The 17,432-nt window shown below is 35.5% G+C and overlaps 3 non-coding genes across 3 annotated transcripts; all 3 read right to left on the bottom strand.

Moving 5' to 3' along the window:
- Positions 1–7,965: 7,965 nt before the first annotated feature.
- On the bottom strand, positions 7,966–8,037 carry Trnaq-cug (transfer RNA glutamine (anticodon CUG)). The gene has a single exon. It is a non-coding gene; the product is annotated as a tRNA-Gln (tRNA).
- Positions 8,038–10,159: 2,122 nt separating this feature from the next.
- Positions 10,160–10,231, bottom strand: Trnaq-uug (transfer RNA glutamine (anticodon UUG)). The gene has a single exon. It is a non-coding gene; the product is annotated as a tRNA-Gln (tRNA).
- A 5,872-nt stretch (positions 10,232–16,103) lies between these two features.
- Trnaq-cug (transfer RNA glutamine (anticodon CUG)) lies at positions 16,104–16,175 on the bottom strand. Its single transcript has one exon. It is a non-coding gene; the product is annotated as a tRNA-Gln (tRNA).
- Positions 16,176–17,432: the final 1,257 nt, after the last annotated feature.

Raw genomic sequence — 17,432 nt, 5'->3', positions numbered from 1 at the left:
ATCAGCTTACCGTTGGACTCCCTTGTGTTCATTTATATTACCGATAAGGTGCATTCATGTTGTCAGAGATTTCGTCTTACTTTATTGATAAAACGTTACACTCCTGTAATACACACAAACATACACACACACACAGATGAATATGTATATATATATATATATATATATATATATATATATATATATATATATATATATATGAAAATAATAAAAGTGTATATGAAGATTAAAAGTGAAATGCCTGAAAGATTAGTACTATTACGTTCGAGTGGAATGTATGTTAAATTAGTAAGATACATTGAAATATCTTAAAGTGATTAAATAAAATGAAATTATGCTGGCTAATTTAAAATCAAGTTATAAAGTTCACTTATGACTATCAGGCTAAATTTAGGCAGATCAATACTCTATATATAAATAATGATATAGTATGTTTTTCCCGAGATTTTAAAGTTCTAAATATGTCATCATTTAACCATCAAGGCGATATTTCTTCTATATTCCTGTCTACGTGAAAACCTCAGAGTCTGGGACTCTGTCTTGAAATCATATCCAGATGAGTTTCATTAGGAAGCCCATTGAAAATGACATTATTTTATTGATGGAATTTAAGTCCTTTTACCGTCTTGAGTTTGGAACACTCATTACTAAAATTCGCACCTGACTCTTTGGTGCGGAATTGAAAGCACATGTTTCAAACACATACTGGTCCAGAAAATGCCGCGGCTCATATCCTTTCATCTGCACAAAAGCTGACATCCAGATTTCATCTATACCGATAAATATAGGTTTCATCTATACTTATAAATGTAGGTTTGATTATGAGCACTCACAATCTTTAAGTTGTTGAATTTTAAATATCATGGTGTTTACATAGGTTTACTATGGGAACTGAATTAGTACCGTGAGTTTTGTGGACTGAACACATTTGCTCGTGAGATGCCACAGGCCACTCTTGCTTTGGCAATTCTGGCATTTGTCTCATCATCGCTTTGGACTGCACGCGACTGCTACTGCCAAGACAGGTGATCTTGTCCACTGCCAGGTGGGTTTGGCCATTCACGGTGATGGTATCCTCTTGGTAACCAAAACAATAATTTCCTTTAACTTCGTCTTCGGCTGTAGTCTCCTCAGATTGAAAAACAATCCGGCCCACCGGCATCTGATATCGATATCATTGTCCTTACAGTATGGAGCGCTGGGCGATATCGGTACCGTAATGGCAAAAGATCACGTGATAACCAGCAGGCCGCGCCTTTTAAATTCTCAATTTCGAGGTCAATCCTATTGATCACACCTTGGAATATATGCCGATAACTGCAGTCGGATCACCTCACCTGTTTGCGAAAGAAGGATTGTCCGAAAAATTGCGAATGCATCTAACTACTTTTTCATTCGTAAGCTCTAGGTCAATCGTACAGTCATTATCTTCGTAGAAACTGTCGAGGTAGTCCGAATAGATCAGGGTTTATTTGTTGTTTCTGAGACATTTTCAGCGAACAAAATTAAACATTTTTTGTAAATTACTGCGAAGACTTGAAAAATCCGAGGAAATATGGAAAGGTCGTTGAAAAATCCAATGACGTATGGTGAGGTCGTTGAAAAATCCAAGGGCGTACGGAAATTTCTTTGAAAAATCCAAGGGCTATGGAAAGGTCTATATATGTATGAACAAACAACCATGTACAGCGATTAACTGACACTTACATAGAGACAGAGCTGATGATCCTCCGACAATATGAAGAAATTGTCATACTTCATTTTAGCATCGAGCTTGTTTTATTTTTAATTTGTAACTCAACAATTGTGACAATTTATTCATACTTTGTTGAACTAACCGGTTTTCAAACTATGTTGTATGACGAAATAGACACACATAGGGATCATATTCGCTTCAATTTGCATACACCCACCTCATCTTTCGCATTAGGATTTACAAAAATAAAATAAAGTCTTTAAATTAATGTAAATAAGAAAGAACTTAAAATAATATTCAAGGTTCCACCGAGATTTAAACTCGGATCGCTGGATTCAAAGTCCAGAGTGCTAACCATTACACCATGGAACCATTGTAGCATGTGTCGACAAGACACTTGTAAAAAGTGTCTCCACTGTTCTAGGCCAAGTTCTGACAGCGGCCATTTAGGGGCCATGTTCTGATGACTTATGTTATTAGCAAAATCGCTAATTTTACCAGCCAACCAGATGAAGTCTTACACCTTCGCGTTTCGGAGACTGTGCGGTGTGCTAAAGATCGTCGTGGTGGGCCGAAAGATTGGAAATTTAAAATTTCTGAAAGCTGCATTTCCATTGGCTAATTCCAAAATTAGTAGAATATGACCTCTTAGAGGTCGCTCTCAGATCTTCACGTCAGACAGAGGAGATTTGAATTTAATCAGATTGCCCCAGGCTTGTATCTATCAGTGTACATAGTTGCCTTATCTTATGTATACAGGAAGTGTAACTATGCAGTGGGAACACGTCACGAGTTGTAATTATATTGACACCAAATATGAAAAGAACTGTAACCCGACTGGGAATATTCTTATTCAATTTTTAGAAGGCAAATGAAGTACCTTTGTTGTTTAAGGTATAAAGTACATTCTGATTAACTTTTGTAAAAGAAACATCAAAGAAAACGCTGAATGTGGCTCTAAATTAACTGATTATGATAATGGTATCGATCCACATCTGAGAAGTGTAGATACATGTTCATTATTAGAATTTAGATAAAATTAAACAATGTTACATGTAACTGAGAGATGTGAGTCTTTAGTGTAGTTTCCCAATTTCACCCAGTAATACATACTAATCATCTGTAAACAATATTCTCTTATACATAGTTTTTTATATTTCTTCTATGAAATCCACTAGTAGTACGGAAAAGGGTCTTTTGTCTCATTCAATAACCTATGGGTCCCCGGACACCCATTCTGGCCTCTAACCCTTTCATAAGCTATCCACCACGCGACATATAGATGTTTGGATACTTTTTCTTGATTTTTCTATGACGTCCATATGGCTTTTCGGATGTCTTCCCTGCTCTCATACGTAGAACCCTTGAGTTGGATCTGTATTCAATATATACACTGTACAAAAATGCTCACTTTTCGGAGAATTTATTTTGCGGGCAATAAAATAAGTTCCTTGCTCTTGCTATGAGCAAAAACCCATGAAAATGTTTATATTTTATTTGCTAATTAGTTATATCTGATACATTGACCCTCACAAAACTATTTTATTTATGAACCTGAGATGAAATTCTACATTTGGCCTCTTTCCCTAATGTAATTGTGCCTTCGAACAATGGACAAGGTATATTCCATAATTTAAATGTCTTAATCACTCAGCAAAGAGAGAGAGAGAGAGAGAGAGAGAGAGAGAGAGAGAGAGAGAGAGAGAGAGAGAGAGATTCACAAGTAAGTTAGTTTCTTCACAGAATAATAGAAACCACTAGCCAATTTCTGACTGCAGTTGTAAGATATCTGAGCAGAAAGTAACAGCTACTTTATAAGTATGCAAGTCAGTTTAATGTGAGTTATAGGCAACCAAGTAGTATTCCTCAGAGAAGACACAAGTCTCGGTTTTAAAAATTAAAGCCACACAAGTACCAGTTTATTACTTTGTGAAAAATGGGTTCATTATGAGAAAATGGCGGCAACCGATGCACCTGCTGGTGAAAGTGTTGTTCCGAAGGCATATGGACAGGACATGCATAGTATAGCCCATAAAACCCCTTAAGCTGGTCATTTGGTGTCAGTAAGACTTATCACAAGATCCTGAATCGTTTTTATTTGCTGAAAATTAAAGTGATGTTTTGAAGTACCTTAGCTCATCTTACACTTGTCAAATGGTAGGAAATCCCAATCAGAAGATATCTAAGGCACATCTGCAACCTATTCCTGCATTTGACCATTTGACAAGCCATCTAATAGAAAAATGGTAGACTCTCGGTTCTTTACCTAACACAAAGTCAAGCAAGCAACACTTGTTGACCATAATGTATGCGTCCTCAAGCTTTTCATAGCCAATTCCTTTAAAGAATATTAAAGCAAAACGTGTTCTAAAAGTTTAGGCAATGTTTTAACACTTGTTTGCCTCCCCAAATCTGTCAGCAAATTTTATGTTTGATTATTTCCAACAACGTATGCAGGAAGTAGACATTCAATAGTTTAATTTTTCTATCTGTCACCCTGAAAGTAATGGGGCTATCTCAAGACTGTCCGAAAACTCTCTCACCTACCCAGGATACATGTATACCATTATATTGAATCAAACCTTATAAAAGACAGTGATCAGTAAAATCCTGGATTGTATAATTATCGAGTAAGATCAGGAGAGTTTTTTAAAATATATAGTGTATCCCATATTGGTAATTATCACCAAATAAAAGACGCCATGACTACCCTAGGACAGCAAAAGACTGTCCCAAAACACCCTCAACTACCCATGATACATGTAGGCGATTAAATAGAACAAAACCAAATGAAAAGACAGCGATCTGTAAAATTCTACCCTGTATAATTATCGAGCAAGATCATTAGAGTTTATTCTTTTGTTGATACTTGCCGAAGACCGTCCCAAAACACACTCATCGACAGCAACATTCATATTTCAAAATATCTTTAAAGCTTCTTTCTTAAGTCTTTAATATGACAAAGAGCAGCTGAATAATTACATCCTAAGGGTCCTATCTTTATATTTGCAAAATTCTTGAACCAAATTATTAATTTTAATTGGTTTGATAATGGCAAGAATTACAAAAAAATAAAAGTAAAATCTCCTGTAAAATCTTTTGTCTCTGATTATTTTCAGTTTTAGAGACAAATGTTTTAATGGATGCAAGGTAGTTTTAAAGCTGTTTTTTGTTTTTGTTTTTTATATATATAAATACATTCAAAGGTTAAGGTTCCGTACATTAACAATGCAAATTAAGTATTTGAGAACAACTGTACACTAAATCTAATAATTCTAATCGCAAGTAAATACTTTTATCATGATACGAACATGATTTTCCACAGTTTGATTATTTGGGGGTTTTTTTGCGGCAAAATATGTTCCAAAATGAAGATCATGATAAGAATAATAACACCTGTAAGGAATGATTAATTGTTTTTAATGTCATTTTACCTATAAACTTTTTTATGTGCTATTGTGTTGATCTGAATTATTTTATTTTCGCGGGAGCTTATGTACAATATTATCACAGGAAAAGAAAGACGTCTGTGAGGTGCGTCAAAATGGGTGACGTACAATACAATCCTTACAACCAGGGTTCGTCCGATGAATACTCGTTAAGAAGATTACGAGGGAATATATCATTGTTATTTCTGATCCTTACTTTGCTAAAATAACTAATGTTTCCAAGTAATGAGAGATGACACTAAGAAGTAGATTTCTTAAACTTTGAAGGTAAATACTTCAGTGCGTCAAAACTGGGGTTGAAAAAGATGGACCACCCTGTTGTTGTGGATGCGTTTTTGTTTTCGTAAGGTGCTATAAATCGCTTAGATCTTCGAGAAAGCATATGGTTTTAGAGACGATTAAAACTGTGTTGCTAACGTACACCTTAAAAAAGGGGAGTGAAAGAGTTATCGACATAAAATGAATGCCGTAAAGGAAAAAAATTAGAAATTTAGAGAGACACGAGATGGACAACAAAGACGATACTGATAAAACTTAGTATTTACATTGTTGCAGGACCAAATCTGTATGAAAACAGCAGTTGGAATGATGTAATTGTAAAGTTCAAAAACAGAATATACAAAGTTTGTAGTAACTGACATTGCGTTTGTCATACGACAAACTACGGAATCAATTCAGTTGTCGGCAAATCGCAAGATACAATAACGCAGAAGGAAAGTAGATCGAAAAACTTGCAAGCAACCATTTACAGCTTGCATCAATGAAAATTAGAAAATTCTTGACTAGAATTATGAATGTAGCACTTGCAAGCAGTCATTTACAATAATGCAGAAGGAAAGTAGCACTTACAAACTGCCACGTACAATTTGCATCAATGAAAATACAATATACATTGATAGAATTATGAAAGTATCATTTGCAAGCAGCCATTTACAATAATGCATCATAGAAGATTAGTAAATACACGCATATAATTATTTCGGTAATCCCCCTCCATATATGCCTGCCATATTTCCGACAACGTGTGTGTCCGATTTAGATTTTTAACGTAGCTTTAAAATAAATTCAGTCATATCGCTACGATGCCTGCAATGTGGCAGTTTATAGTGATGTCTAGCACTGGGGCATCATGCTGCAGACATGTAGCATGATGTTCCACCCAGACACATTATCCTGACACCAGGCCGAACAGTCCTAAAACTAACCTCTTAATGCTGTGCGACTAGCGAGGCAGCTGTTAGTACCTTTTTTGTAAGTCTTTGGTATGATGTGGCCGGGGATCAAACCCACGATCTCCCGCATCCGAGGCGGGCGCTCTAACCACTAGGCCACTGGAGCGGTTCGACAACGCAAGCTTTCAATTTCTAGGTTATCCTTGTCCTTTGACGATAAGTGAACAATTAAGAAAACAAAGTCGTAATTACAAAATTTCTAAGTGCAAAAATCGTAATGTAGTTGAAGAGGATTTAGATAATATATAGTTGTAAGTACGAATTACTGAGTTGTAAGTAAGGGGCTGTAAGTCGCTTCTTCTTCTTCTGTACATTCGCCTCCTGTTCCACATGAAACTTTGAGAAAAGTATTTGAATAAAAATAAAAAACCTAGGTTCCACCGAGATTTGAACTCGGATTGCTGGATTCAAAGTCCAGAGTGCTAACCATTACACCATGGAACCTATAGGTTACAACGGGTCATCTTCTCAAAACTTATTAGTAGGTTGTAGTATATGCGTATTCTTTACTGTTTTGCTAAAACATGTGCATGAGGTAGTAGGAGCGAGGCGATAATACTCAATAGGAAGAGAGCTATTCCAGTATCCAATGGCAAGGACATGCGCAAACCGCAATATGTATGTGTGTGACGGGTTCGCACACACTGGCTGCTGAATGGAAAAGTAAAAATAAATATACACACATTTGGCGGGAAACGCTTTACAACGCAGGTTTGTTCTTTTCCTATCACCATCATATACGTGAATCAGAGGAATAATTTAGCGGTGAGTACCCTGTGGACACCAACTTTTGGTGTCCGCAATATAAAATGTTTCCATCAAGAAGGTTTATGCTTTGAATCCGTATCCATAACGCATTAAATTGGAATACACAGAGTGGAGAGAGAGAGAGAGAGAGAGAGAGAGAGAGAGAGAGAGAGAGAGAGAGAGAACAACTATAAAAGAAAAAGATCATATTTGTATAACAACAATGTGATCGTAAAGTGTACCTCTTAACACTTTGCACATTAGTGACATTTATAATAAATGTGTACGAATACAGTTTCTAAGGTATCGAGTGCTGGTCAGTATCAGTGTTGTCATGGTAGAAGGTCACATTATAGAAAAGGGATTCGCTATTTAAAATCGATATCGACTAATATATGCATATATTGATAATGAAACACATATAGTGCAGTGTAATTGACTCCTCGCCTAGAAAAGTGAGAAAGAGGTAACGGTCCGCAGCCAATATCAAGACATAAAGGAAATGTGTTTACGTTGCGCAATTCTTTAATTGCAATTAATAAATCAAAGTCGAAATTACAAGATATCTTTGTTTTCAAATCGTAATGTAGTTGCAAAGAATTTGCGAGATTCCCCTTTTTAAGTGCGAATTATTGAATTGTCAGCAAGGAGCACTAGGTTGCAACTCTATTGCGAAACTAGATTCATATTTCGCACTAACCCATTTCCAAGCAATACTGTATGTCGTTAAATAGGTACATACAATGTATCCTCTCATACTCGCTTCTACTATTGTACATTTGTCTTCTGTTCGACATAAAACTTTAAGAAAAGGTATTTTTAGGATTAAAAAGATAAACTTAGGTTCCACCGAGATTTGAACTCGGATTGCTGGATTCAGAGTCCAGAGTGCTAACCATTACACCATGGAACCTATCGATGATACAGGGTCATATTCCAAAAACATGTTAGGAGGTAGTAATATATCAGTATTATATCAGCTTACCGTTGGACTCCCTTGTGTTCATTTATATTACCGATAAGGTGCATTCATGTTGTCAGAGATTTCGTCTTACTTTATTGATAAAACGTTACACTCCTGTAATACACACAAACATACACACACACACAGATGAATATGTATATATATATATATATATATATATATATATATATATATATATATATATATATATATATATATATATATATATATATATATATATATATATATATATATATATATATATATATATATATGAAAATAATAAAAGTGTATATGAAGATTAAAAGTGAAATGCCTGAAAGATTAGTACTATTACGTTCGAGTGGAATGTATGTTAAATTAGTAAGATACATTGAAATATCTTAAAGTGATTAAATAAAATGAAATTATGCTGGCTAATTTAAAATCAAGTTATAAAGTTCACTTATGACTATCAGGCTAAATTTAGGCAGATCAATACTCTATATATAAATAATGATATAGTATGTTTTTCCCGAGATTTTAAAGTTCTAAATATGTCATCATTTAACCATCAAGGCGATATTTCTTCTATATTCCTGTCTACGTGAAAACCTCAGAGTCTGGGACTCTGTCTTGAAATCATATCCAGATGAGTTTCATTAGGAAGCCCATTGAAAATGACATTATTTTATTGATGGAATTTAAGTCCTTTTACCGTCTTGAGTTTGGAACACTCATTACTAAAATTCGCACCTGACTCTTTGGTGCGGAATTGAAAGCACATGTTTCAAACACATACTGGTCCAGAAAATGCCGCGGCTCATATCCTTTCATCTGCACAAAAGCTGACATCCAGATTTCATCTATACCGATAAATATAGGTTTCATCTATACTTATAAATGTAGGTTTGATTATGAGCACTCACAATCTTTAAGTTGTTGAATTTTAAATATCATGGTGTTTACATAGGTTTACTATGGGAACTGAATTAGTACCGTGAGTTTTGTGGACTGAACACATTTGCTCGTGAGATGCCACAGGCCACTCTTGCTTTGGCAATTCTGGCATTTGTCTCATCATCGCTTTGGACTGCACGCGACTGCTACTGCCAAGACAGGTGATCTTGTCCACTGCCAGGTGGGTTTGGCCATTCACGGTGATGGTATCCTCTTGGTAACCAAAACAATAATTTCCTTTAACTTCGTCTTCGGCTGTAGTCTCCTCAGACTGAAAAACAATCCGGCCCACCGGCATCTGATATCGATATCATTGTCCTTACAGTATGGAGCGCTGGGCGATATCGGTACCGTAATGGCAAAAGATCACGTGATAACCAGCAGGCCGCGCCTTTTAAATTCTCAATTTCGAGGTCAATCCTATTGATCACACCTTGGAATATATGCCGATAACTGCAGTCGGATCACCTCACCTGTTTGCGAAAGAAGGATTGTCCGAAAAATTGCGAATGCATCTAACTACTTTTTCATTCGTAAGCTCTAGGTCAATCGTACAGTCATTATCTTCGTAGAAACTGTCGAGGTAGTCCGAATAGATCAGGGTTTATTTGTTGTTTCGGAGACATTTTCAGCGAACAAAATTAAACATTTTTTGTAAATTACTGCGAAGACTTGAAAAATCCGAGGAAATATGGAAAGGTCGTTGAAAAATCCAATGACGTATGGTGAGGTCGTTGAAAAATCCAAGGGCGTACGGAAATTTCTTTGAAAAATCCAAGGGCTATGGAAAGGTCTATATATGTATGAACAAACAACCATGTACAGCGATTAACTGACACTTACATAGAGACAGAGCTGATGATCCTCCGACAATATGAAGAAATTGTCATACTTCATTTTAGCATCGAGCTTGTTTTATTTTTAATTTGTAACTCAACAATTGTGACAATTTATTCATACTTTGTTGAACTAACCGGTTTTCAAACTATGTTGTATGACGAAATAGACACACATAGGGATCATATTCGCTTCAATTTGCATACACCCACCTCATCTTTCGCATTAGGATTTACAAAAATAAAATAAAGTCTTTAAATTAATGTAAATAAGAAAGAACTTAAAATAATATTCAAGGTTCCACCGAGATTTGAACTCGGATCGCTGGATTCAAAGTCCAGAGTGCTAACCATTACACCATGGAACCATTGTAGCATGTGTCGACAAGACACTTGTAAAAAGTGTCTCCACTGTTCTAGGCCAAGTTCTGACAGCGGCCATTTAGGGGCCATGTTCTGATGACTTATGTTATTAGCAAAATCGCTAATTTTACCAGCCAACCAGATGAAGTCTTACACCTTCGCGTTTCGGAGACTGTGCGGTGTGCTAAAGATCGTCGTGGTGGGCCGAAAGATTGGAAATTTAAAATTTCTGAAAGCTGCATTTCCATTGGCTAATTCCAAAATTAGTAGAATATGACCTCTTAGAGGTCGCTCTCAGATCTTCACGTCAGACAGAGGAGATTTGAATTTAATCAGATTGCCCCAGGCTTGTATCTATCAGTGTACATAGTTGCCTTATCTTATGTATACAGGAAGTGTAACTATGCAGTGGGAACACGTCACGAGTTGTAATTATATTGACACCAAATATGAAAAGAACTGTAACCCGACTGGGAATATTCTTATTCAATTTTTAGAAGGCAAATGAAGTACCTTTGTTGTTTAAGGTATAAAGTACATTCTGATTAACTTTTGTAAAAGAAACATCAAAGAAAACGCTGAATGTGGCTCTAAATTAACTGATTATGATAATGGTATCGATCCACATCTGAGAAGTGTAGATACATGTTCATTATTAGAATTTAGATAAAATTAAACAATGTTACATGTAACTGAGAGATGTGAGTCTTTAGTGTAGTTTCCCAATTTCACCCAGTAATACATACTAATCATCTGTAAACAATATTCTCTTATACATAGTTTTTTATATTTCTTCTATGAAATCCACTAGTAGTACGGAAAAGGGTCTTTTGTCTCATTCAATAACCTATGGGTCCCCGGACACCCATTCTGGCCTCTAACCCTTTCATAAGCTATCCACCACGCGACATATAGATGTTTGGATACTTTTTCTTGATTTTTCTATGACGTCCATATGGCTTTTCGGATGTCTTCCCTGCTCTCATACGTAGAACCCTTGAGTTGGATCTGTATTCAATATATACACTGTACAAAAATGCTCACTTTTCGGAGAATTTATTTTGCGGGCAATAAAATAAGTTCCTTGCTCTTGCTATGAGCAAAAACCCATGAAAATGTTTATATTTTATTTGCTAATTAGTTATATCTGATACATTGACCCTCACAAAACTATTTTATTTATGAACCTGAGATGAAATTCTACATTTGGCCTCTTTCCCTAATGTAATTGTGCCTTCGAACAATGGACAAGGTATATTCCATAATTTAAATGTCTTAATCACTCAGCAAAGAGAGAGAGAGAGAGAGAGAGAGAGAGAGAGAGATTCACAAGTAAGTTAGTTTCTTCACAGAATAATAGAAACCACTAGCCAATTTCTGACTGCAGTTGTAAGATATCTGAGCAGAAAGTAACAGCTACTTTATAAGTATGCAAGTCAGTTTAATGTGAGTTATAGGCAACCAAGTAGTATTCCTCAGAGAAGACACAAGTCTCGGTTTTAAAAATTAAAGCCACACAAGTACCAGTTTATTACTTTGTGAAAAATGGGTTCATTATGAGAAAATGGCGGCAACCGATGCACCTGCTGGTGAAAGTGTTGTTCCGAAGGCATATGGACAGGACATGCATAGTATAGCCCATAAAACCCCTTAAGCTGGTCATTTGGTGTCAGTAAGACTTATCACAAGATCCTGAATCGTTTTTATTTGCTGAAAATTAAAGTGATGTTTTGAAGTACCTTAGCTCATCTTACACTTGTCAAATGGTAGGAAATCCCAATCAGAAGATATCTAAGGCACATCTGCAACCTATTCCTGCATTTGACCATTTGACAAGCCATCTAATAGAAAAATGGTAGACTCTCGGTTCTTTACCTAACACAAAGTCAAGCAAGCAACACTTGTTGACCATAATGTATGCGTCCTCAAGCTTTTCATAGCCAATTCCTTTAAAGAATATTAAAGCAAAACGTGTTCTAAAAGTTTAGGCAATGTTTTAACACTTGTTTGCCTCCCCAAATCTGTCAGCAAATTTTATGTTTGATTATTTCCAACAACGTATGCAGGAAGTAGACATTCAATAGTTTAATTTTTCTATCTGTCACCCTGAAAGTAATGGGGCTATCTCAAGACTGTCCGAAAACTCTCTCACCTACCCAGGATACATGTATACCATTATATTGAATCAAACCTTATAAAAGACAGTGATCAGTAAAATCCTGGATTGTATAATTATCGAGTAAGATCAGGAGAGTTTTTTAAAATATATAGTGTATCCCATATTGGTAATTATCACCAAATAAAAGACGCCATGACTACCCTAGGACAGCAAAAGACTGTCCCAAAACACCCTCAACTACCCATGATACATGTAGGCGATTAAATAGAACAAAACCAAATGAAAAGACAGCGATCTGTAAAATTCTACCCTGTATAATTATCGAGCAAGATCATTAGAGTTTATTCTTTTGTTGATACTTGCCGAAGACCGTCCCAAAACACACTCATCGACAGCAACATTCATATTTCAAAATATCTTTAAAGCTTCTTTCTTAAGTCTTTAATATGACAAAGAGCAGCTGAATAATTACATCCTAAGGGTCCTATCTTTATATTTGCAAAATTCTTGAACCAAATTATTAATTTTAATTGGTTTGATAATGGCAAGAATTACAAAAAAATAAAAGTAAAATCTCCTGTAAAATCTTTTGTCTCTGATTATTTTCAGTTTTAGAGACAAATGTTTTAATGGATGCAAGGTAGTTTTAAAGCTGTTTTTTGTTTTTGTTTTTTATATATATAAATACATTCAAAGGTTAAGGTTCCGTACATTAACAATGCAAATTAAGTATTTGAGAACAACTGTACACTAAATCTAATAATTCTAATCGCAAGTAAATACTTTTATCATGATACGAACATGATTTTCCACAGTTTGATTATTTGGGGTTTTTTTTGCGGCAAAATATGTTCCAAAATGAAGATCATGATAAGAATAATAACACCTGTAAGGAATGATTAATTGTTTTTAATGTCATTTTACCTATAAACTTTTTTATGTGCTATTGATGTTGATCTGAATTATTTTATTTTCGCGGGAGCTTATGTACAATATTATCACAGGAAAAGAAAGACGTCTGTGAGGTGCGTCAAAATGGGTGACGTACAATACAATCCTTACAACCAGGGTTCGTCCGATGAATACTCGTTAAGAAGATTACGAGGGAATATATCATTGTTATTTCTGATCCTTACTTTGCTAAAATAACTAATGTTTCCAAGTAATGAGAGATGACACTAAGAAGTAGATTTCTTAAACTTTGAAGGTAAATACTTCAGTGCGTCAAAACTGGGGTTGAAAAAGATGGACCACCCTGTTGTTGTGGATGCGTTTTTGTTTTCGTAAGGTGCTATAAATCGCTTAGATCTTCGAGAAAGCATATGGTTTTAGAGACGATTAAAACTGTGTTGCTAACGTACACCTTAAAAAAGGGGAGTGAAAGAGTTATCGACATAAAATGAATGCCGTAAAGGAAAAAAATTAGAAATTTAGAGAGACACGAGATGGACAACAAAGACGATACTGATAAAACTTAGTATTTACATTGTTGCAGGACCAAATCTGTATGAAAACAGCAGTTGGAATGATGTAATTGTAAAGTTCAAAAACAGAATATACAAAGTTTGTAGTAACTGACATTGCGTTTGTCATACGACAAACTACGGAATCAATTCAGTTGTCGGCAAATCGCAAGATACAATAACGCAGAAGGAAAGTAGATCGAAAAACTTGCAAGCAACCATTTACAGCTTGCATCAATGAAAATTAGAAAATTCTTGACTAGAATTATGAATGTAGCACTTGCAAGCAGTCATTTACAATAATGCAGAAGGAAAGTAGCACTTACAAACTGCCACGTACAATTTGCATCAATGAAAATACAATATACATTGATAGAATTATGAAAGTATCATTTGCAAGCAGCCATTTACAATAATGCATCATAGAAGATTAGTAAATACACGCATATAATTATTTCGGTAATCCCCCTCCATATATGCCTGCCATATTTCCGACAACGTGTGTGTCCGATTTAGATTTTTAACGTAGCTTTAAAATAAATTCAGTCATATCGCTACGATGCCTGCAATGTGGCAGTTTATAGTGATGTCTAGCACTGGGGCATCATGCTGCAGACATGTAGCATGATGTTCCACCCAGACACATTATCCTGACACCAGGCCGAACAGTCCTAAAACTAACCTCTTAATGCTGTGCGACTAGCGAGGCAGCTGTTAGTACCTTTTTTGTAAGTCTTTGGTATGATGTGGCCGGGGATCAAACCCACGATCTCCCGCATCCGAGGCGGGCGCTCTAACCACTAGGCCACTGGAGCGGTTCGACAACGCAAGCTTTCAATTTCTAGGTTATCCTTGTCCTTTGACGATAAGTGAACAATTAAGAAAACAAAGTCGTAATTACAAAATTTCTAAGTGCAAAAATCGTAATGTAGTTGAAGAGGATTTAGATAATATATAGTTGTAAGTACGAATTACTGAGTTGTAAGTAAGGGGCTGTAAGTCGCTTCTTCTTCTTCTGTACATTCGCCTCCTGTTCCACATGAAACTTTGAGAAAAGTATTTGAATAAAAATAAAAAACCTAGGTTCCACCGAGATTTGAACTCGGATTGCTGGATTCAAAGTCCAGAGTGCTAACCATTACACCATGGAACCTATAGGTTACAACGGGTCATCTTCTCAAAACTTATTAGTAGGTTGTAGTATATGCGTATTCTTTACTGTTTTGCTAAAACATGTGCATGAGGTAGTAGGAGCGAGGCGATAATACTCAATAGGAAGAGAGCTATTCCAGTATCCAATGGCAAGGACATGCGCAAACCGCAATATGTATGTGTGTGACGGGTTCGCACACACTGGCTGCTGAATGGAAAAGTAAAAATAAATATACACACATTTGGCGGGAAACGCTTTACAACGCAGGTTTGTTCTTTTCCTATCACCATCATATACGTGAATCAGAGGAATAATTTAGCGGTGAGTACCCTGTGGACACCAACTTTTGGTGTCCGCAATATAAAATGTTTCCATCAAGAAGGTTTATGCTTTGAATCCGTATCCATAACGCATTAAATTGGAATACACAGAGTGGGGGAGAGAGAGAGAGAGAGAGAGAGAGAGAGAGAGAGAGAGAGAGAGAGAACAACTATAAAAGAAAAAGATCATATTTGTATAACAACAATGTGATCGTAAAGTGTACCTCTTAACACTTTGCACATTAGTGACATTTATAATAAATGTGTACGAATACAGTTTCTAAGGTATCGAGTGCTGGTCAGTATCAGTGTTGTCATGGTAGAGATCACATTATAGAAAAGGGATTCGCTATTTAAAATCGATATCGACTAATATATGCATATATTGATAATGAAACACATATAGTGCAGTGTAATTGACTCCTCGCCTAGAAAAGTGAGAAAGAGGTAACGGTCCGCAGCCAATATCAAGACATAAAGGAAATGTGTTTACGTTGCGCAATTCTTTAATTGCAATTAATAAATCAAAGTCGAAATTACAAGATATCTTTGTTTTCAAATCGTAATGTAGTTGCAAAGAATTTGCGAGATTCCCCTTTTTAAGTGCGAATTATTGAATTGTCAGCAAGGAGCACTAGGTTGCAACTCTATTGCGAAACTAGATTCATATTTCGCACTAACCCATTTCCAAGCAATACTGTATGTCGTTAAATAGGTACATACAATGTATCCTCTCATACTCGCTTCTACTATTGTACATTTGTCTTCTGTTCGACATAAAACTTTAAGAAAAGGTATTTTTAGGATTAAAAAGATAAACTTAGGTTCCACCGAGATTTGAACTCGGATTGCTGGATTCAGAGTCCAGAGTGCTAACCATTACACCATGGAACCTATCGATGATACAGGGTCATATTCCAAAAACATGTTAGGAGGTAGTAATATATCAGTATTATATCAGCTTACCGTTGGACTCCCTTGTGTTCATTTATATTACCGATAAGGTGCATTCATGTTGTCAGAGATTTCGTCTTACTTTATTGATAAAACGTTACACTCCTGTAATACACACAAACATACACACACACACAGATGAATATGTAGATATATATATATATATATATATATATATATATATATATATATATATATATATATATATATATATATATATATATATATATATATATATATATATATATATATATATATATATATGAAAATAATAAAAGTGTATATGAAGATTAAAAGTGAAATGCCTAAAAGATTAGTACTATTACGTTCGAGTGGAATGTATGTTAAATTAATAAGATACATTGAAATATCTTAAAGTGATTAAATAAAATGAAATTATGCTGGCTAATTTAAAATCAAGTTATAAAGTTCACTTATGACTATCAGGCTAAATTTAGGCAGATCAATACTCTATATATAAATAATGATATAGTATGTTTTTCCCGAGATTTTAAAGTTCTAAATATGTCATCATTTAACCATCAAGGCGATATTTCTTCTATATTCCTGTCTACGTGAAAACCTCAGAGTCTGGGACTCTGTCTTGAAATCATATCCAGATGAGTTTCTTTAGGAAGCCCATTGAAAATGACATTATTTTATTGATGGAATTTAAGTCCTTTTACCGTCTTGAGTTTGGAACACTCATTACTAAAATTCGCACCTGACTCTTTGGTGCGGAATTGAAAGCACATGTTTCAAACACATACTGGTCCAGAAAATGCCGCGGCTCATATCCTTTCATCTGCACAAAAGCTGACATCCAGATTTCATCTATACCGATAAATATAGGTTTCATCTATACTTATAAATGTAGGTTTGATTATGAGCACTCACAATCTTTAAGTTGTTGAATTTTAAATATCATGGTGTTTACATAGGTTTACTATGGGAACTGAATTAGTACCGTGAGTTTTGTGGACTGAACACATTTGCTCGTGAGATGCCACAGGCCACTCTTGCTTTGGCAATTCTGGCATTTGTCTCATCATCGCTTTGGACTGCACGCGACTGCTACTGCCAAGACAGGTGATCTTGTCCACTGCCAGGTGGGTTTGGCCATTCACGGTGATGGTATCCTCTTGGTAACCAAAACAATAATTTCCTTTAACTTCGTCTTCGGCTGTAGTCTCCTCA

The sequence above is a fragment of the Sinohyriopsis cumingii genome, chromosome 17 (assembly GCF_028554795.1).
Source record: "Sinohyriopsis cumingii isolate HCF-2022 chromosome 17, ASM2855479v2, whole genome shotgun sequence".
Lineage (NCBI taxonomy): Eukaryota > Metazoa > Mollusca > Bivalvia > Unionida > Unionidae > Sinohyriopsis > Sinohyriopsis cumingii.
The sequence above is the reverse complement of the archived record's forward strand: the minus strand, read 5'-3'. Positions and strand labels throughout refer to the sequence as shown.